Source organism: Thermobia domestica, chromosome 17 (assembly GCF_964235325.1).
Source record: "Thermobia domestica chromosome 17, izTheDome1.hap1.1, whole genome shotgun sequence".
In the NCBI taxonomy this organism is placed as follows: domain Eukaryota; kingdom Metazoa; phylum Arthropoda; class Insecta; order Zygentoma; family Lepismatidae; genus Thermobia; species Thermobia domestica.
Window position 1 is genome coordinate 71398103 of NC_137470.1, and position 22791 is coordinate 71420893.

The window sequence follows — 22791 nt, forward strand, 5'->3', positions numbered from 1 at the left end:
GAACGCCAAACAAATAATAATAATAATAATAAAATAAAAATAAATAAATAAAGAAAGAAAGAAAGAAGTAAATATCTATCTTCTATCTATTATATCTATTAAAATGCTACAATAGCAATTAAAAGCGCTTTTTTTTAAGGTTACAGGGTTAGGGATTGGTAGTTTAAGCTTTATTCATCTATTTTAATTTCAAAATTGTATGCTTGTAGAGTGTCTCCTAACCCTAGCCACGCCCTCTCTTTGGCAAATTAAAAGCGCCTGAGCTCCAACCTGTAACTTTGGCTTTCAAATCTTTCATTTACGGTTATGTTTGATTTCACGTTTAACAGAGACAAACATTTTAAGTGTGTGTACTTTAAATAAATTAGTTAACTAGATCTTTTTCATAAAGCTTATGATATAAAATTATTGTTCAAAGAATTTGTATTTTAATAAGTCTTCTCTAAAATCAATGCACGTGAATTGTGCTTCCATCTTCCGAGTTCTTTTAAACTATATGAAAAAATGAAATCTTAAGTTTTACGTCCCACGGTTATGCCGGTTAGGCTAAAGGAGACGGTGATGATGAGAAATGAATGAAAAAAGTGGGAGGAAACGGGAGAACCCCGAGAAAACCCACGAGCACGGTGTTTGTCCACCACAAAGTCCACACGGTGCGAGTTGGGATCGAACCAGGGACCCCAAGCACCGGAGGTGAACGCTCTACCACGGAGCCACCGCGCCCCCTTTAAACTATATGTTGTGGACGTTTATATGTTTGTGGTCAATCCTTTTGACAATGAGATCTCGGAAACTACAGGCTCTAGAAAGATTACGTTTTCACTGATCGGTTGCAAATTTTGCGTAGATTGTCCAGTTCTAATTGAATATTAAAAAAAGAACATGGTCATTATTTCTTTCCTACATTTTAGGGTACACTGGAAGCGTTGAAAAAAAAAACTAAAGCATCATATCCTACGCGTTATATATTCCAACTTCACACTGTTGTACACAAGGGTTGCATATGTCTTAGGCGTTTGTTTCATGGCCAAATAATAATGAAAAAGGAGGGATAACCATTTCTCCAGTCTAAGATGAATCTTTATTTTTGGAGTGTTTTGCCCAATGAACACCATATATAACTGCCATTATAGTTAATTGTGTATGTAATGTATTTGCTTATTACATACTGCATGCAAGAAGAAAGAAAACACTGGTCATACATGAATTAGAAACTCCAACCGGAAATAGGCTCAAATCTTGCAAACGGTGCGAGATATTGAGAAAAAATAATCGATAAAATCTCCCCTTTATGATACGCCTTGCCGATTTTTTTTTTTATCAAGACGTCTTTCACTTGTGTCTATAAAGGGACATGTATAGATGTTGTGAGGAATGAGAAGGATATTTATGCTCATATGCGAATGATGCGCTGCGTAGAGAGAGCAGGTTCAGCTAGTCTTTATATTAAAATGCTAGGTTTATATGTTTGTCTCCAATCCTTTCGACAATGAGATCTCGAAAACCACAAGTGCTAGAAACGTGCCGTTTTCGATGGTCGATTCAAATTTTGTGCAGGTTGTCCAGTTCTAATTGATTTTTTTTTAAAAAAAAAACATGGCCGTTATTTCTTTATTACATTTTTTAGGGGTACACTTGAAGTGTTGAAAAAGCACCATATCCTATGAATTATACATTCCAACACAACATAATTGTATATAGGGGTTGTATATCTCTCACGTGTTTGTTTCATGCCCAAATTATAATGAAAAACGAAGGATAACCATTTCTCCAGTCTAAGTTGAATCTTTATTGTTTGGAGGGTTTTGCCCAATTTAACACCATATATCACTGACATTATAATTATACACACTGCATGGAAGAAGAAAGAAAATATTGATCATACATGAATCAGGAACTCCAACCAGAAGTAGGCTCAATCTTGCAAACGGTGCGAGATATTGAAAACACAATCGAAAAAAATCTCCCCTTTTTGGTACCCCTTGCCGATTTTTATTAAGACGTCTTTCACTTGTGTCTGTAAAGGGACATGTACAGCGGTGGACACTTCTAAATGGTACAGCCATATGGAAATTTACGGCTAAATTTAGAAGTGTCCACCGCTGTACAATGTTGTGAGGAATGAGAAGGAGATTCATGGTCATATGTGAATGATGCACTGTGTAGAGAGCGCAGGTTCAGCTGAGGAATTTCCCCAAATAAAAAAATAACTAACTATATTACCAAAGACTAAAAAAATAAAGTATGCTATCAATAGTAGCTTAGGTCTAAAATCAGACATATGCTCATTTATAAGTGCTAGCAACTTAAAATTGGTCTATCCACACAGTAGAAATGTGTAGCTTCTTCCCATCAATATAGTTATACTGTACCTAACAATGGCTTAAGGAAAGTTAATTCAACGACTTAGAAATCATTGAAGTTATTAAGATAATAGAGCTTTGTCTAATTTTGTTTACTTTTGAAGGTATAATTTTGAAGCAAACTGAAGGTTTATTTAGCCATGGGTAGCCAACTTCCTCCACTGTTAGCAAACGTTGTCATAAACATGTTTGAAACAGCAGTTCTTAGCAGAAGTCATGTACATTCAATGACATTTTCTCCATGCTGATGACATACTAATCATATTTAAAAGAAGGCCTTACTAACTTATTATTCTAACTGCTAATTAATCTCTTCATTTCATGTAAGAGTAAAAATTACTCATAAATCATTATTTGTCGATAGTTTTCACAGAACTCTTAAGTTCTAACAATAAGCAACATTAAAGGATTATATTTATAAGATAGTTTGTTTCCTTATAGAGAGAAGTTCTACCAGCTGCTGGCCAAGAGGACACTGAAGATAGAGACGATGAACAACCTGCTATTGTCGTTTTAGAACCTGGAGATATTACTGCCGAAGATGCAGCTCGCTTGAGAATTTTCCAAAATATGGAGGAAAAGGGTAAGATTTTCTAACTACACATTGACGTTCAACAAATTTTTCTTAAGTCTGTTTCGTAACTAATTTCCTATCATGTACATGCTACCACAAAGTTTATATATAAATAAGAAGAGTGGTGTATATATTGCTTCGTAAGTAGCTTTGCGAAGCTAGGTTGCGTGACTTCTGCGTCATATTGGCACTCACAACATACGTGGACAACAGTACCTAGACTAAACAATAGCTTTGGTACACATATCGGTAGGTGGTACGCACAAGCAAGTGTGAGTGTAGGTATGCCCTTTACAGAAGTTTATTGGATATACTCCGGTGCAGAAGCAACAGGTGTAGATTATTCAAAATGTCCACCGTGGACAGTCACACAAGCACGTAAACGCAATAGACCTTAACCTCCAATTTGCGGGCTGGCCATTCGTCCGCTGTGATAAACTCAGGAACATGTTGAAGCTGTTTCAGTCGACATTTCCTTACAAACAGAGCTTAATCCTGTTTGAAGATCCAGTGGATATTATAGTACGTTGGGTCATGGCTTGAAAAGTCAAAGTGCAGCACATTTTGATTATAATATGCCACTTCCGTGTAGAACACCAAAATGGTGGCCATTTAAGATGGCCGCCATGAGTCAAGGTATTGCCTTTTTTAACACTATTTCTACTGCTTCAACACTACTCGTCCGAATTTAATGATTAGTACCGCATTCTCTTAACAATAAAACGGTCTTCCAACTGCGTAATCGTGTATGAGCGTATGACGTATGAGAAAAGGGAAATTTGGGGAAAATCGGGAAATTTCTCAGGAAAAAAATAAGTTCTTTGAAGTTTGGTTACCCCTAGGGCGACCTCAGATAAGAGTACGGAATCACATTGTACCCTGAAAAATAAATTTATTTATTGGTAATGTTTTTGCGAAATACAATTTTGATATCTTAAATATAGTAATGTGGGAAAAATATTTCCCTATCCTATTTGAAATAAGAAAATATATATCAATAGGGAACACTACGATCTAAATTTCCTTGAGTGAGTATATTCATTCAAATTTTATGATTCATACGCCACTCTCTTCAAAATGATGCAATCTTTTGAATGCAATACTATTTATGTCCCGATAAAGTACAAGAAATGGGAAATTTTATGAAAAGCGCGCAATTTCTCCGAAAAATTCCTTTTTATTAGACATTTGGATCATCTTAGAGCGGCTCCAGGTGAAAGTACGCAACCCTAGCATACCACAAAAATACGCCGGAGTATTGTTAATGTTTCTTGCAAACACCATTTCGATCTTGTTTAGTGATGTCATGAAAAAAATATTTCCTAATCCTGTTTGCAAGTAGGGAAAATTCCGATATAAAATTTCTGGACAGAGTTCTAATCATCCAAATTTTGTGATTAGTACGTCATTCTCTTTAGAATGATGGAATGTTTCAAATGCAATATTGCCCATGACCTCATGTCGTACGAAAATGCCCCCAAATTTGTTGAGAGGTAAATGTTATTGGGTTATTCAGGACATTTAAGAAGTTCACTAAATTCTTTTGTATCTTATTTACTAATTGTCCGATTTACATTCTTTTATAATTCGAAAACTCTTGTTAAGAAGAAACTTTTTTGTCTTTATACATTTAACTCTCAACCTTATGAAAGATGGCAGTCTCAGTTTGTTATCTTTTCAGTTTTAACTTTCTATTTTTTTTATATTTTTTTTAATGGAGTCTGTTCTTAGAAGAAAATAATATTGTAATATTCTTTTCTTGATTATTGATTTTTTTTTTAATGTATACTTTTATCATATATATTCTTTATTATCTTTTGCGTAAAATATAACGAAGTAACATCACTTTATTTTGCTTAAAAATAACTCTGTTTTAGATGACTTGACTTGTGTCGAGTTGCTAGTTTCCAGTGCTTATCTCAGGTTCAGATAAGACAGTTTTAGAATGAAAATGACTTCACGGTTTGTACGGTTAGCAACTATGAATTTCGAGTCTCCTCCTGGGGTTACAGATTGGATCAAATGTTGCTTATGCCAGAAATCTAGTGACTGAGATTTGATTTCCTCTTCCACAAACTCTATTAAGTCACTTGTCGGTGCTGGCTACAGGACGCTTGCAGAAAATTTAAAAGAATTTCATAATATAGCTGCTCTTCCCAGTGGACTTGATTTAGAAATGTTAAATGAGGGAGAAGAAATAGAAGAAACACTTGGAAAAAATTAACTAAGTGGCGTAAAAAATGTGAAATGAGCTTTAATAGAATAAAATTTAACAGGGCAAAAAACGCCAACGTTCATCATCATTGCCCAATACGTTATCTGAGGACAGTAGAGAGAATACATCAGAAGCAAACGATAAAAAAAAAAGTGTAGTGATCGTACAACATTATTCAAATGAAAGACGATATATGCTTTATATGCAATGAGAAGGGCACTGTTCGAAAACCGTTGTATAGGGTTGCTTCTCTGCAAGACAATGAACTTAAGAGATGTGCCGAAATTACTAATAACGTAGAACTGAAAGCGTTCCTCGAGGGTGGTGATTTAGTTGCCGAAGAAACAAAGTACCACTCAAAGTGCTATACAAATCTGACAAATTGTCTGAGAACGTCAAACAGAGTGAAAGAAGAAGAGAACAGCTCAATCTGCGAGAGTGGCATTTGCTTCCGTTGCGCGCTTCATAAGAGAGAATTCAGGCTTTCGAATTTGGTAAAACAGAGATTGATTTCAAAATGTCTCATCTCAAAACTATTTATGTCTTTCGGGAGTGGAAAGTAAAAACCTTCCAAATACACATTAGTACCCGTGTATGTAAAAGAATTTTCGACCACTTTCCGCAACTCAAAGCTAAACTTTCAGGCAAAGAATACTTTTTCTACCGAGATGGTGCTAATAATTTTCAAAATGTTTCTTCTGAGAGCCTTGACGATGATGCAATTGCATGTGAAATATTTATCAAACCCATTAGAAAAATCATAACACAGAAGAAAGTTACTTTTGATGGTCGCCTGAATGATGATCAGCAAGCTGCAAGCATTCCTCCAAAACTTCTGGCTCCAGCGTGTAATTTACTTTATGGCTACAGGACAGCAGAGAACACAACTAGACCACATTAGCCTGCTTTGACTATCAGTCAGTTAATAGTTTTCAACCATAAAGAAAGCATTCCGAGAGGCAACATTGTTCGTCCCAAGAAAAATCATGAACCATCTGTTCCTGTATATCTGGGCCTGTCTGTATTTGGAAGAACATGAAATAATATAATAATTGAAGGCATGCATGAAAGAGACCTCGCCATTACAATAAACAGAATTAGGGAGATAACAGCAAGTCTTGCTTACTTGGAGGCGCTTAGAGGTGAAGAGGAACTTGTTATATGTCCCTCAAACTTGCTTCATGTCTAATCATGATTGGTGTGTATGAAAACATTGATCATAACTACAACAGCACGACTTCAGAATCATCTTTTCATGGAACAGCAATTTCTATATTTCAATTCCCGCCAAAGGAAAAGTTGGTGAGCCTCATAAAGTTGTCACTAACATTTCTTGTGTTGATCAAAGTAACAGAAAAGTGCCAGAGCTTCCTGGCAATTACAGTGTTGTTAAGCATGTAACAGTATCATCGAAGAAGCCATCTGTGCCAAAAGCAAACAAAAGCACCTCTTCCGAAATGTCAGTTACCGAATTTGGGTCTGAGGGAAAAGCGGAACAGGAATGGCTAAACCACATCCTTACTGATAGAAAACATGGACCTCTAGGTCCTTCCTGGGCAGCGTTCTATGCTTCAAGAAAAGATTCTTCATCATTTGAATTAACACGTAGTTCTCTTTTACCCTTATTCAATGAAAGTTCTTCTTCACCGTCAATGCTGAAGCATGCAATGGAAGAAATATATATAAAACATCATTTTAAAATTCAGTACAAATTCCTGTGATATGTGTGGACCAACCTCTATTTGCTTTGACTAAATCCATCGACTGGAACTAGCCTCACTCATATGGTGAATCCAAGTTTGTAGGTATGTTTGTAGCTTTTCATGTTGAACAGGCCTTTTCGAAATTGCTCAGATTCTCGAAGGTAGTGGCTGGACTGGCTTGGTAGAAAATTCTGGAATCAAGACAGATGCAGGAGAGGAAGCGTTTCTTAAAGGTACTCATGTCACAGAAACAAGAGCAATTCATCAGACGACTTCTGCGGTTTTATACAGTCTGTTCCATGAAGCATTTACACAAGGAGATGCTGATATTTCATATGAAGAATGAATTAAAGAAAAACGGTCAAAATGCCCAACTTCTCGATTGTGGCTCCTAGTGCTATACTTGGAGATATTTCTTTTGTTTTTCATTAGGTCGATTAGGGATTGTAATTACGAACTATTCACACAAACGCTGAAGTTAGTAACTTGGTTTTTCCTAATGGATCATTACCACTATGCTTGTAGGTTGCCAATCTATATAAAAAACTTAGAAGAACTAAAAGACAGGCACCTAGTGTACACGAATGCTTTTGCAAAGGTCAATTTGTTATCCATAAAACCAACAGTCCTCTTTCTGCGATCGCTGTGGATTAAGGTCATGAGCAAAACAACATCCTCGTATAAGGAAATTGTGGTGCTGTAGGTCTATTGCAAATCCATGTTGAGAAGATGGATGCTGTCTGGACTTCAATCACTTACTATTAATTACTTCAATTACTTAGTATTCTTGATGAGTTCGAATCAACAAGAAAAATGAACAGTACTAATAGATCTCTTCACCACGAACAGTACGCTTCTTACCAAAGGAAGTTCCAAGAGCAGAAAGAAGATTTAAATAGAAGCTTTCTTGTGTTCGGAAACCCTTTTGAGGAAAACACATGTGATCTTGTGGTTTGGAACACAAAGGTTGGAATGGATCAGGAGCGGGTAAATGCTTTGGTTGGTGCTAAAGAAAAAGCCTTACAACTGTACAATAACTATGTATAAACACGTTTGAGTCACGAGGCAACAGTGTAAAACAAAATTATTTGCTCCTGTAAAACAAAATCGGATTAAGATGTTTGGCTTTACTAGAAAGAAAGATTTCCTGACCCAGAAATTTTGACTTGAAAAATGATGTAGAGCTTTTTTCCAAGGCTTTCATTGTAAGTCAAAACAGAAACTTGGATTTGTCCTCTTTTTTTTTTTTTTTTTTTTTTTTTTTTTTTTTTTTGGAACATAAGAATAATAGTACAGCACCTTCGCTTTCAGCAAATAGTATTCTGCGATCATCTCAGAAATCTCAGCTACTTCAAATCTTGGAAGAAGCTGTTGATCCACCAGGATTCGAAGAATTCTGCGATACACTCATTTACGATGGGGCAGCAATAGTACATGTTCTTCAACACAAAACATCATGAACCTTTCGATAATACTGTGATACGGAATTCGAAGACAGAATTTTTAATGATTCTGAGATATTCCGTGCAAACAGAATACACATTTTGTGGGACACGTACTCCAAAACTTGCCTGAAGAAACGTGTAAAAGATAATAGAGGCGTTGGTATTCGTCACTATTTATTTATTTATTTATTAATTGAACAAATTCCCAGATACAGCGTAATTGTGCCATTTTACACAGGGAAATGTCAACAAGCGGGAAAAAAAAGAAAAAGAATTTAAAAAATAAACAACAATAACATCAATAGTATTAACAAAGAGTGCACAAGTAATATTATTTAGCCAGCACGCGTTTTATTGCTCTTTCAAACACCGGGTAGCTCGAAAAAATGTCCACCTCACTTGTTAGATTATTATAACACTAAGTAGCAGAAGGAAATATGCTACCAAAAATTGGTATGATTTCCTCTGCTGTGATCAGAATAAGACAGAGTTCTTTAAGTTACTTTGAAAACATGCATTTTTAAATTTTCATTGGAATCATATCAATACTGAGATTGATGGCATCATTTGTTCATCTAGGTCGGATGAAACTTCAATTGCTGGAGCACAACGCAGACAACAGGAGGAAGCTGATGGCAGGATACTCCTCCATGCTAAAGACAGTATTGAGCATGAAGAAAAAAAATGATCTGCACAGTAGATACTAATGTAGTTGTTTTGGCAATATCTTTTTTCACACACTTCAAACTGCTGGACTTCAGGACATATGAATTCTCTTTGGCTTTGGCAAATGTCAGAGATTCATGAGTATTAATGATATGTTTGAAAGTATGGGTGAACTTAAAGCTTTTGCATTGAGAGCTTTCATGCATTTAGTGGAACACATGTAACATTCTCGTTTGCAATGAAAGGGAAACAGATGCCTGGAAGTGTGAAAATCATTCCCTGAAGTTACTGAAGCCTTCCAAGCAATCTCTCTACCACAGCAGTCTATTTCTGACGAGACTTTTCAAGTTCTGGAGAAGTTCACTGTTTTACTGTACTACAAAGACGCAGATTTCTCAGTCAATCAGCTTAGAGAGTTTCTTTTTACTTCAAAAAGAACAGTCTACAAAGTCTTCCTCCAACAAAAGAGGCATTAAGGCATCATTGCCTTTGTTCAGCATACCAGGTAGGTGAAATTTGGTCTCATGCTTGTTCAGAGAATGACAATATTCTAAAGCCAGAAGGCTGGATATGGACCATTGTTGATGGAGAGTGGACACCAGTCTGGTCTTCTCTTCCCCGTATTAGGAAACGTGCAGAGAACTCGTTAAATGCGGTTGCTCCGGATGTGTTATACGATGCTCTTATTCAAGAGCGAAAGTTTCATGAACGTTGTTTTGCACAAAATGCACTGATGGTAGACAATGCAACAATAAATACAATAAAAGGTTGAAAGATGATCAAGGATCATGAGAGCTGTACAGAAGCAGTTAATGTTTTAGTTGTTTGTAAACATTTATCACATTAATGTAGTATTTCTTCTAAAAATAATTAAAATCACTGCTGTCTATAAAAACGAGTCTTGATTTACATCCACGGAACCCCGTGAGAAAAAGGAGATATAAAGAAAAAATAAAAAGGGCACTTGTCAATGAAATTTGTGAGTAAAGTGAAAAACTCCTGGTTTTGAAAAAAAAAAGTGCAAAACCCATAAAGTAAGAATGTGTAAGAACAGGAAAGTTCCCTCTTAACAAGAGATTTCGATGTATTTCACGACGTCACTAAATAAGATATCGAAACGGTGTTTGTACGAAGCATTAACAATACTCCGACGTATTTTTGTGGTATGTTATTGTTGCGTACTTTCACCTGGAGCCGTTCTAACAACATCTAAATCGGACAATTAGTAGATAAGATACGAAAGAGTTTAGTGAACTTCTTAAATGTCCTGAATAACCCCGTAACATTTACCTTTCAATAAATTTGGGGGCATAAACTTTCGTTTTTTCGTACGCCAGGGGATCATGGACAATATTGCATTTGAAACATTCCATGATTCTGGAGAGAATGACATACTAATCACAAAGTTTGGATGGTTAGAACTCTGTCCAGAAATTTTATATTGTAATTTTCCCTACTTGTATATACGTTTTACTTGCAAACAGGATTAGGAAATATTTTCTTTTTTCACGACATCGCTAAATAAGATATATTAATGCTGTTTGCAGAAAATATTAACAATACTCCATCATATTTTTGTTGTATGTCTGGGTTGCGTACTTTCACCTGGGGCCGCTCTAAGAGGATCTAAACGTCTAAAAAATGGAATTTTTCGAAGAAATTTCGCTCTTTTTCCAAAATTTCCCCTTTCCCGTACCTTATCAGGACACAAACAATATTGCATTTGAAAGATTGCATCATTCTGAAGAGAATGGCCTACGAATTTCGATGGATGTACTCGCTCAAGGAATTTTAGATTGTAATGTTCCCTATTGATATATATTTTTTAATTTCAGATAGGATCGGGAAATATTTTTACCACATTACTATATTTAAGATATCAAAATCATATTTGACAAAAACATTACCAATAAATAAAAGTATTTTTCAGGATACAATGTACTCGCATACTTTTATCTGGGGTCGCTCTAGGGGGCACGAAACTTAAAAAAATGTATTTTTTCCTGACAAATTTCCCTTTTCTCATACGTCATACGAACATGTGCAATTATGTGGTTGAAAGACTGTTTTATTGTTAAGAGAATGCGGTACTAATCATTAAATTCGGACGAATAATGTTGAAGCAATAGCAATAGTGTTAAAAAAAAAGGCAATACCGTCGCCATGGCAATACCGTGGCTATTTTGGTGTTCTACATGGATTTCGAAGTGACTCTTCGTCTCAAATGTTACATTTTAACATAAACTATGACCACAGAAAGTGGCACATTCCAATAAAAAGTGCAGCATTCTTTGGTGTACTCAACGTACTATAACAAAAAGGGTGATTAAGAGGTTTAACTACAGATATCAGACTGAGGGGCTTTTTGACTCCATGATGCGAGATTTCCTACAACATTACTGCCACGGCTGATGCACTCTAGGCGCAATTCCAGCAGCTTTCATGGAAGGGATTACATACATATCCGGTCATTTGGGTGTTCAAGGACTCCTCAATGGTGAAGATTATTCTGTCCGTAAACAAGATATAGTGCGAATCTTCTTGACTTGCTAAAATAAAATAAAAAAATAAAAAAAAAAAAAAAAACTGCTCTGCTCTTATGACCTTGTTCCACCAAAATGTCTTTTGCTACGCTTATAGGCCCGAACCCTTAAGTTCTCACGCAGTATTTGAGACATGATCCGTGGATATAATCTTATTTACTTCACCATGAGACTTCCCCATTCATTTCATTGCAGTCAGGTGCGCACATATCTGATGGCCTTGGAATCATTAGAGTACGTGGATGACTCGTAACAGTGGTTTCTCCATGTCCGGTAGACCGTCAGACGCGGAATCCTGAGGGGAATCTATTTTTCCTCCATTCTGCTACCATTTGGAGCAGAGATATTGACTATCTGGACGTTCAGGCAAGTAAATATGTAATTGCCACATACGAAAATGTCATAAAATATGATAAAAAAGACAAATGAAATCAAAATCTGGCTTACTTGGTAATATGGAATTCATGTTTCTGCTACTAGAGGGAAGTTTTTTTGGTGTAGTGGTTAGCATAATAGAGTTGCGTGCAGAACTTCATTTTAGCATAGGTTCGAATCCTGTTTACAGAAACTTATTTTTTAAACAAGGAATGTGTGTTCTATTCCAAAGAATATGGCTATAAGAAAATTATAAATATGCCACAGATATGCAATATAGTACATTACATCTTATATATTAAAGCAAATAATAAATCCTTCTCCTTTTGTCTCTTAATGTATATTCTTGAACCGAAAGTAACATTGAAAGTGTTCATCTAATTTTTCAGTAATATCATAGTGAATTAAAGAATAACGCAAGAAAGAAAAAGTAACGAGAAAATCACTAATGTGAATTATGTTTACTACTTTTCAACATAGTGAAGTTGTTAGCGTACCGAGTTGCCACGCGGTAGATGATGGTTGGAATCTTGTACTCTCTACTATTTGTTTACGTTTGGTTTTGCTATTTGATTACAATATTGTTGGAGAACAGTTGAAAACTTCATACGCATTCAAGATATTGTCAGCTATTAACCCTTTTAATTTTTTTCGGTCATTTACGACCGATATTGTAGTGTCTTAAAGATTCGATTAAAAGAGAACAAAGAATTTGATTTGATTTGATTTATTGACATATAACACAACAGGCACAGGCCTAATTACAGTGTTACATAGTATATCGTTATACATATTGTATAGGTTAATAAAGCTATTGGCAATAACCACATTTGTCTTACAAAATTAATAGACTTCTTAAAACTACTTACATCCATTGCCAGTACATCCAGGTTGAAATTTTCTTTAACTAACCTGTTGTAGGTTGCACTAACTCTCCATATAGGAGATCTGCTTAAAACGTTTGTTTTCGCTGTCATACAAAAAAATGTATTTTTCGAAGCAGTGCGCAATTTAATAGATGGTACTTGGATACATATTTTTTCGTTAAGATCAGGACAGTCTATTTTGCCATGAAAGAGTTTGTGTTAAAACAATAAATCAATATTTCTTCTCCTGAGTTCTAATGTTTCAAAATTAAAATTTTCAACAAGGTTAATGTAGCTTTCAAATTTTGGATAGAATTTTGTTTTCTTAAGGGTAAGAAGCCTTAAAAACTTATTTTGAGTACGCTCAATCAAGAATGAGTATTTCTGTATATTAGGGTTCCATATATTACTACAATATTCTAATTTTGACCTGACGTATGCATAATACAGCACAATTAAAGTTTGATCATTTTGAAAATCTTTACTGACTCGATAAATATATCCAAGATTTTTGTAGGCTTCTTTGCAAATAGTTTCAATATGTTGAATAAAGGTTAATTTTGAGTCAAAAATAACTCCCAAATCCCTTATAAAATCAAGCTTTTTTAGTTTTTCCCCTAATATTGAATAATTATATTGAATATATTTTTCTTTTCTAGTGAATGTTAAATAACTGCATTTACGAACATTTAACTTAAATTTATTGTTTTTACACCAAACTTCAAGATTTTGTAAGTCACTCTGAAGTTCTAAGCAGTCCTGAATTGTTTCAATTCTGTTGAATATTTTAAGGTCAATGCTATTTAGTTCCGGTTTTTTTATTTTCCAAGAGAGGAGGCATTCAAGAAAGCCTTGGAAGGGTCTATACGCTTCCGAGCGTCAGAACATAGGGGGTATGACGTCATCATTTTATAAATTCCCTTTTTTTACTGAGGTCTAACTTCAACATTTTTTGGTGAGCTTCTCTTTAATCCTAGAATCCTAACATTTTCCCTAAACAATCAGTGGACCAATTAGTTTTTATGAGAATTTTTTCGGATCTCTTCGTCAGCATAGAAGGGGGGTTCAGAGGGACAAAAGGGTAAAAAGGGATATTTTTTGACCAAAAATCCCACTTTCGTGATTCTTGCTCCGCACGGCTACATGATAGGGACATTTCAGTAGTACTTTCTGAAAGCCTACTCGATTCTGAAGAGAACGACGTATGAATCACCATCCTACGATAATTAGGGACGTGTTAGGAAATTTTTGAAGTTTGTATAGTATCCTTGGGAAATTTCGGAAATATTCACAGAAGAGGAAAATATTTTTCTCGCCCTTAGTATTGAAGATAGGAGATTGGTATTTGACACAAGTAATTAGTACTATAAGTAATATTTTTGAAAGTGATTTCCAGATCTCTATGTTAACCCTGGGCCGCGCCAGAGGGCCCCAAAACGTGGAAAAGGGATTTTTCTCTGCAAAAATCCCTATTTTCTTCACTTGTAACCTTCTAAGGAACGTCCTAGAGACATGAGGGTGATACCATCTATAAGCCTGATCTATTCTAAAGAGAACGACGTATGTATCATCATCCTACGATAATTAGGGACGTGTCAGGAAATTTTTGAAGTTTGTATAGTATCCTTGGGAAATTTCGGAAATATTCGTAGAAGCGGGAAATATTTTTCCCGCCCCGTCCTTAGTATTGAAGATAGGAAATGTGTGTTTGGCACAAGTAATTAGTACACTACGTAGTATTTTTGAAAGTGATTTCCAGATCTCTATGTTTACCCAGGACCGCACCAGAGGGCCCCAAAACGGGAAAAATGTATTTTTCAGCAAAAATCCCTATTTATTCAATTTTTCTCTCCTTAGGGACGTCCGAGGGACATGAGGGTAATACAATCTGGAACCCTGCTCTATTCTAAAGAGAATGGTGTATGAATCGTGATCCTACAATCTTCTTCTTCGCCCCATCCCTCTCTTCCCTGCCACCATACCCTCTAGCACTCCCTTATGATATAGTTTCTTCTTAGTCAATGTCCCATCCAATTTCTATTCCTTTTCTTAATAATATCTAAATTGTTCTTTCCTCCCCTACCGTCTGTAAGATCCTCTCATTCGTTTTCCGCTCGACGCAGCTAATTCTCTCCATTCTCCTCCACACTCACATTCTAACATTCTATCCATTTCTAAGGCTTCCAGTCGTTTCTGATCCATACAGTGCAATACTCAACACAAATCATTTCATGTGTCTTTTTCTCAATTCTTTATTCAAGGTCCCACAAAATGGTATTTTGTTCCTCCTAAATACTTCTTTCGTCATTCCTATCCATGCTTTCATTTCACGTTCATACTTCATATCATCACTAATAATGTCAATCATCCAGGTATCGAAAACTAATCACCTGTTCTATTTTATCCCCTCCTACTTCTGTATTTGACACCGGCCGCACCGTTCCAATCACCGTGGCTTTTGTCTTTTTAACGTTTATTTTCATCTCGTATTCTTTACAGCCTTCTTCAAGTTTACTAACATCTTATTGATTTTCTCTTCAGATTCTACAATAAGCACCATATCATTTGAAATTGTATATACCTAATCATTCTACCTCCTACTGAAATGCCGTCTTGATTATATAGGCTGTTTTTCACTCTCTTTTAGATAGATGAAGAAATTTAGAGCTATGTCGGTGGTAGTTCACTACCAGAAGGGCCACCCCTACCGAATTGGTTTAAATGGAGTAGCCAGACGAAGTGTTCTGGGAGAAGGCAGCTGCTCTTCAGTAGCCAAGTTGGTGGAAATCATAGTGAACTCGGCAACTTGAACATTGGTACGGCAACTTGAACATTAGTTCCAGGTGTGGTCAGTTCGACTTTAGCGGCTGGGATACTGCGGGATGGAAGGCAACTGGAAACAACCACTCTATTTTTACCTAGTTTGCTGACAGCAGAAAGAGAACATATAAGCAATGGTCTTCGGCATGTCAATATACATTGCCGGAAAATAAAATTGGAACACCATGAAATTGTTTTCCAATCTGAACCACATTTATTCCATATACTGTACATGGTACGAATATGAGATGATTACAATATTAGCTCCTTCAGTACATTGTTTTGTGAACGTCACGTCTATCATCACACTACCACCACCACTTTAGTACATTGTATACCCTCCACGAACTGCAATACAGGCACGGATTCTTGGATGTTGTGGCGGGCCGGCGGTATGCGTTTGCGTAGACCGGCACCCACACAAGAGAGTTTAGTAAAAACAAAAATACTCCTAATTGGTCAACAAAGTTTCTGCAAAATCACCAATTATAACTCGAGCGGCAAAGTTATACTGGAACAGGAACTCAGCTAACAACCAACCTGAAGATTCTAGTGTTACAAGGTAGCGTTGGCCGCGGCCAAGACTTAACTTCTAATAGAGAACGGTGGAATACGTTATCTCGACGAAAACTTGATAATTTCCAAACCTTTGGGATATCACTTGGAAACAAAACTCAAAAATAAAGTTCCTTGCAGTAAGCCTGCAATTTATTGGTCCTAATGATATTACAAGTCCACTAGCTGGGGCGCTAAGTGCAACTATGTGTTTATAGAAAGATTTTATAACTTATGAGATTGGTTGCAATCGATAAATACTTGCACAGAGAAATACTCACAAGATAAAACAAAATTTCAGTAGACTGGGAGGGCACGAGTCAGTCCTAGTAGAAGGATAGGTGCACAGGTGTAACTATTTGATCGTACCGATGTGCTTTAGGCCAGCTAGGCAATGAACCTAGAGTCTGTCAAAGCACACATCAAATAGAGGAGTTTACCAGAGAAGGTTTAGGTGTACAGGTGTTACTATTTGATCGTACCGGTGCGTTTTAGGCCAGCTAGGCAATAAACCTAGAGTCTGTCAAAACACACATCAAATAGGGGAGTGACAAGAACTTCGAATGTCAACTTCCTAAGCTCGCCAGCAGTTTCTGGGCGCACAGGTTCCGTCTGGAGCTAAGTTTGCAGAAGTAGATTGCCAAGTTCAAAGGAGGTAACTTTGACCGTCAGTTTCCTAAGCCGACCAGCAATTATGGACAGACCCCTGGCTGTCGTCAAGCTTTCAGAAACAGAGTGCCAAGTTAGCCACTAGGATAAGGTATGGATGGTAACCAAGAGAGTAGGGAGGCTTCCGGAGAAGCCGAGAGTGTGAGAGGCAGAGTGACGGCGAAGACAACTAGGAGCTTACTCGAAGATCCTGGGCTAAGTCGTGCCTAAGAAATTGCGGGCTCCGTCTAGATAGCACGACTTTGAGGGGCCAGGATAGGGACGTTGTTCGACGATCGAGCCAAAAAGACGAGCTTTTAAGGGGCTCGATCGGCGTTGCAGACGGCACCAATTTACGTATCGGGTGCATGATTGTGTCGTGTGCAGACATTGCACTCAGACCGTGAGGTCAGAGGTTGGACATGCGTGATAGTCTGAAAGTTCCCTGGGGAGGAACCCAAGAGTAGTCAGCAGCCTGAAAAGAAAGCTGATTGGTGTGCGCACGACACTAAGGGCAAAGTCAGCTGAGAAAAGTGCTTCTCCGTGGGGCGGAGGAAATAGCGATTGGAACACATCATGCTCCTAACACCAAGATTGGTTTACAATAGGGTGCCTGGGCGGCGCTAAATGTGAAGAGAATATTATGTTGGTGCGCGTGCGTGTATATGTATTCCGTGGAAGAGTGATATACATTGAGATATACAATATTCATACATAATTTCACTTAAAAATATAAAATACAAAAGGTTTTAAGTATTACAGAACAAAGATTTTATATATGTTTGAACCATGAATCTTCTTCCTGTAATTTATTTTTAGACCCTGCTAAGATAACATATATAAACATCTGCAGTTTGAGGACAGAAAAAGAATCTTTTTAGGAGCAAAAACGAAAAGATTTTGAACTTACAGATTGTATTAACTTTGTTAAGTCTTCTACAACTAATAATAATAGTAATAATATAACTAATACAAAGACTACATATATACTAGACACAGAGGCAGACATCTCCCTGTTACACAGGGGATGTTATATTCTACCAGAGAGTTGAACTCTAAGGTCAAGAGGGGGAGATAAGATGCGAGACACGGGAAGACGAGAAGTCTTTCGTTCTAGCTAAGAGAAAACAAAAACACTCAACATGAATTCGTATTTTAAAAGAAGTAAATGAAATACTAATTCTGTTGCAGTAACAAAAATGCAAAAGAAAAAAGAAAGCAAAAAATAATTTGCGATTTTTCCTACACTACAATGCATTCGATCATAGAGTTGACGGATACAGTCTTACGGTACATTCTGCCATGCCTGCTCGATATGGTCGTGCAAATCAGCAACAGTTGTAGGTGGACGTGGAGCAGTTTTCAGTTGTCGACCCATAATGTCCCATACATGTTCGATAGGAGACAAATCTGGGGAGCGTGCTGGCTATGGAATTCAGGATACACCTTGCAGAGCACGTTCTCTTACACGGGCAGTATGTGGCCGGGCATTGTCTTGCTGAAAGATTACAGGACCTCCTGTCTCAAGAAAGGCAGCAAAATCGGTTCTACCACCTGTTGCACGTAAGAGGTGCTTGTTAGTGACCCGTTCACAAACACTAAGGAGGAGCGAGAGTTGTAGCTGATCGCGCCCAACGCCATAACACCTGGGGTGGGACCACTGTGTCTTTCACGCACGCACTGTGGAAGCAGACGCTCTCCACGTTGACATCGCACTCATAGTCTACCATCACTTGCATAGAGAGAGAGAATAAGCTTTCATCGCTGAACACAACGGAACGCCATTCCCTCCTCCAGGTGCTCCTTTGCTGACTCCAGGCCAACCGTGTACGGCGATGATTTGGCATCAGTGGCAGACGGGCAATTGGTGTGTATGTCCGAAGTCCTGCCGCTAGTAATCTGTTCCCAATAGTGCGTGTGGAAACTTCAGGGGCCACATTTGCTGGAATGTTGGACGTGGTAGCTGTGCAGTCTGCCAATGCTGCCCTCACAATACACCGATCTTGGCGCACGTCCGCACTACAAGGACGTCCAGAACCTTCTCTGCGGATGTGAGAATGGGCTTCTATCCATCGCTGCCTACACCGCTGCACCACAAATGCATCACGGCCAACGTGGTTGCCGATTCGACGAAAGGACCAACCAGCCTCTCTAAGGCCCACAATACAACCCCGTTCGAACTCACTAATTTGACTGTATGGAGCACGATTGCGTCGTCGTGGCATGTTGTCTTGCTTGTGTTTACTGTGTGAGTCACTTTCATTCACCTGCTGATCTTCGGCCTGTGTTAATTCACAACACAGACTCGGTACAGGTGGCGCAAATGTCTCTCTGTGGCGCTGCCATCTGTTGGCCGAAACTGTTACATAATTAATCATCTACTTCACTATCACCAAAGAATCCAATACTGGAAGCACATCAATCTCCCTCATGTTTTACAGGGTGTTGCAATTTTATTTTCTGGCAGTGTGGTTCCGGAGGTAAAATATTCTCCCATTCGGATCTCCGGAAGGGGGATGGCTTGAGGACTATTTAACAAAAAAAGTAAGAATGTTGGGAAGATAGACAGGGAAAGAAAGACATGTAAGAGCAAAAGGTTTAGAATAGGGACATGGAACGCACATACCATGTTCCAAGAAGGAAAATTAGAAAATCCTATAGAGTAAATGAAACAAAATAATCTAGATTTGGTAGAGTTTGTGAAGTTAGATGGGAAGGTAATGGGGTGTTGAACAGCGATGGGTATAGAATGTTTTACTCAAGGGTGGTCATAATGGTGTAGGAATAACTCTTGGTAAGTGCTTAAAAGAGAAGGTAGTGAAAGTAGATTATGTTGATGATAGAGTTATGATGTTAAGACTTAAAGGAAAAGAAGAAGAATCTAGTAGTAATACAGACATATTCACCGACGACTTCGCATACGACTAAAGAAGTAGGGGAACACTAAGAAAAATAGAAGAAATTATGGACAGGGAGAAGAGGTGTGAATGTGTAATTGTAATAGGAGGTTTCAATGTAGTAGTGGGAGCAAAACATTAAGGTAGTGTTGTAGGGAAATATGGTTTAGGCGAAAGAATGAAAGGGGAGAAGAACCTGTCAATTTCTGTAGATATAATTCAATAGTAATTAGGAACACGTGGTCCAATCAGCACAAGAGAAGAAAATATACATGGGAATCTCCAATAGACGGTGAAGATATCAGATGGACTATGTTAAGATTCAGGAGAGGTATCCGAATAGCTTGAAGAAAGCAAAGACCCTTCCCGGGCTGACATTTTCTCTGATTATAATCTTGTGCTAGTCAAAGTGGATTTTCAATTGAAAAATGGAGGCAGAAGAAAAGTAGGCAACAAGATGTTGAATACTCGAAAGCTGAAAAACCATGAAGTAAGATTTTTTAGTTGAGAAATTCGAAGAAATATACTCAAAGGAGGGAATGATAGATGCAACTACTAACAGACGGTGAGAACATACTAAACTTTGCATACACCAGGCTGCAGAAGAAATCGTAGGTTACCCCGAACATAAAACTGCCAAGAAATCATGGGTTACAGAACAGATGTTACAGAAAATGAGAGAAAGGAAGACGTGGAAACAGGTTGATACAAAAGAGAGCAGGAAGATTTACAGGAAGTCAAACAGTGAGTTACGAAGGGAAACAGACAGTGCAAGGGAAGCGTTTTACAAAAGAAAATGTAAGGACATAGAAGAATTAGAAAGAGTTGGGAAAGATGAGGAAATGTACAAGGAGGTGAAATCTATGGAACTTCAGAAGAATCAAGGGGGTATGACGATGGCAGTTGAAAATAAGAATAGGAAGGTAGTAAGCGAGAGAAGTGAAGTCTTAGGAAGATTGAATGAATATGTTGAGGACTTATTTGAGAGTCGAAATAGACCATGCTGCCTATATGTTGAAGTAGAAAATGAATTACACAAGGATGATAAAAGGATTTATTTGCGATGTGTTTGAAAAGGCTATATCCGAGATTATGAATGAAAAGGCTATATCCGAATTATAACCTGGATAGATAATGTATCAATCGAACTCATTAAGAATATGGGAGACAAGGGCAAGAAAGAATTGTTTCGACTCTGCAATGAAAAATATGAAACAGAAGAGTGGCCAAAAGACTTCCTGAAGACGATTATGCTACCGATGGCTAAGAAATCAAACCAAAAGAGATGTGACGATTATAAAACTATTACTCTCATATCTTTGTTATTATTTGTTATTAACCAATAATAACAAAATAGAAGAGTAGATAATATAAATGGATAAGTAGATAAGAATTAATAACAATATAATGTATTATTTAAGTGTTTTATATCGTATTTCATATTATTATAGTTGTTGGATTAGGAATTGAAATACTAAGTAGTATAGTTCAGGATAGGTGCAGATAGAGTTAAGCTGAATACCACTTCGTAAGAAAATTTTTAATTTTTTCATAGTTTATTCTTCTTTGTTTGTTTGTTTTGTTCTTGTGCTGTGGTTCCTTTGTTCTTTCCTTTTTCCCTTTTCCTTGTCACCTTTTTTCTTTCAAACATAGATATCCAATAAAGATGAGATCTGTGAAAGGTTTATAGATAAAAGGAAAGAGGTGTACGTTCAATAGTTTGCTCTAGAAAAGGTTTCTGGCCGCCTAATTTGGGAATTGTTGTAAGTTCTAAAGAATGCTGGGCTGGAATGGAAAGATCGAAGACTGATAAGAAACTGCTATATGAACAAACAAATAAGTGTTAGAATAGGAGAGAAAATGACAGAGAGGAGTACAATTGAAAGGGTAGTTTCACAGGTATGCTGTCCCTCGCCTACATTGTTTAACATCTATCTAGAAGATATAGTGAGAAAGAGGTTACAAAATGAAGATGGCATTTCAGTAGGAGGTAGAATGATTAGGTGTATACGGTTTGCAGATGATTTGGCGCTTGTGGCAGAATCTGAAGAGAAAATCAATAAGATGTTAGAAAACTTGACGAAGGGCTGTGAAGAATACAGGATAAAGATAAAAGCCCTGGTGATTGGAAGAAAGGGATCGCTGTCAATTATAGAGATAGGAGTGGAAAAAATAGAACAGGTGCCTAGTTTTCGATACCTGGGTTGTACTATTTGTGATATGAAGTGTAAACGTGAAATAAAAGCAAGGTTAGGAATGCCGAAGGAGACATTTAGGAGAAATAAAATACTGTTTCGTGGGACCTTAAAGAAAGAGTTGGGAGTGAGTAGAACAGAAGCGCTTTCTACACAACAATGCCTTTATTGTTTGCTTAATTGCTTTATTACTGTGTACTTTCTTGTCTGTTGGGCCGCCCTGGCCTTGGGTAGGTTCCTGGGGGAGGTGGCTTTATTACTATAACCGGTAAAAGGAGGTGAAATGGTTTTGGAAAGTGGAATGACCTCTTTTCTTGTTGAAACATGATCCTACACGATTCTTTAATCGAAATTTTAAAAACTATAATCAAATTAAAATTAAAACTATGTTTCAGATTATTAGAACTTCAGTATATGGCTTAAAACGCGATCCCTAGCCCCAAACATAATCCTACACTATTCTCTAATCGAAATTTTAAAATTATAATCAAATTAAAATTAAAACTATGTTTCAAATTATTAGAACTTCAGTAATGGCTTAAAACGCGCTTCCTAGTTCCTACAAGCTTTTTCCCCATTAATTTAACTATGATCTTACTTGTAAAGCTCGTAACTAGTCGAACACTTTAATTTGAACTAGAAAATTATGATTAAATTCAAAATAATGAATATGATTACAACATTGAAGGACTCCCTGAAACATTACCCTTCAAGCTTCTGCATTAACCATGAATTTCCTATGTTTAGCATTGATTTTTAATGGTGCTTTGTTTTACTATGTAAAGTATTAAGATGGGTTACAGTAACTTTGAAAATAAGGAACTGGAAGGAAAGGGAATGAATATTTATTTATTTTTCATTTATTTTTCCTTGCGAACTGCACTCCTTTTGTTCTAGCTTGCTTCTTAAAATGACAGACTTTGGCT

The 22791-nt window shown here is 37.0% G+C and overlaps 1 long non-coding RNA gene across 3 annotated transcripts in view; it reads left to right on the plus strand.

The window, feature by feature from the left end:
- LOC145674527 (uncharacterized) overlaps positions 1-22791 on the plus strand; it is a 56398-nt gene that overhangs the window by 21555 nt on the left and 12052 nt on the right. For 2 of the 3 annotated variants that reach the window (XR_014128966.1, XR_014128965.1), the window contains exon 2: positions 2805-2946. This is a non-coding gene — a long non-coding RNA (uncharacterized LOC145674527). Of the gene's footprint in view, positions 1-2804; positions 2947-8879; positions 9892-22791 lie in introns of those variants that run through there. The other variant, XR_014128967.1, reaches the window with a different exon arrangement.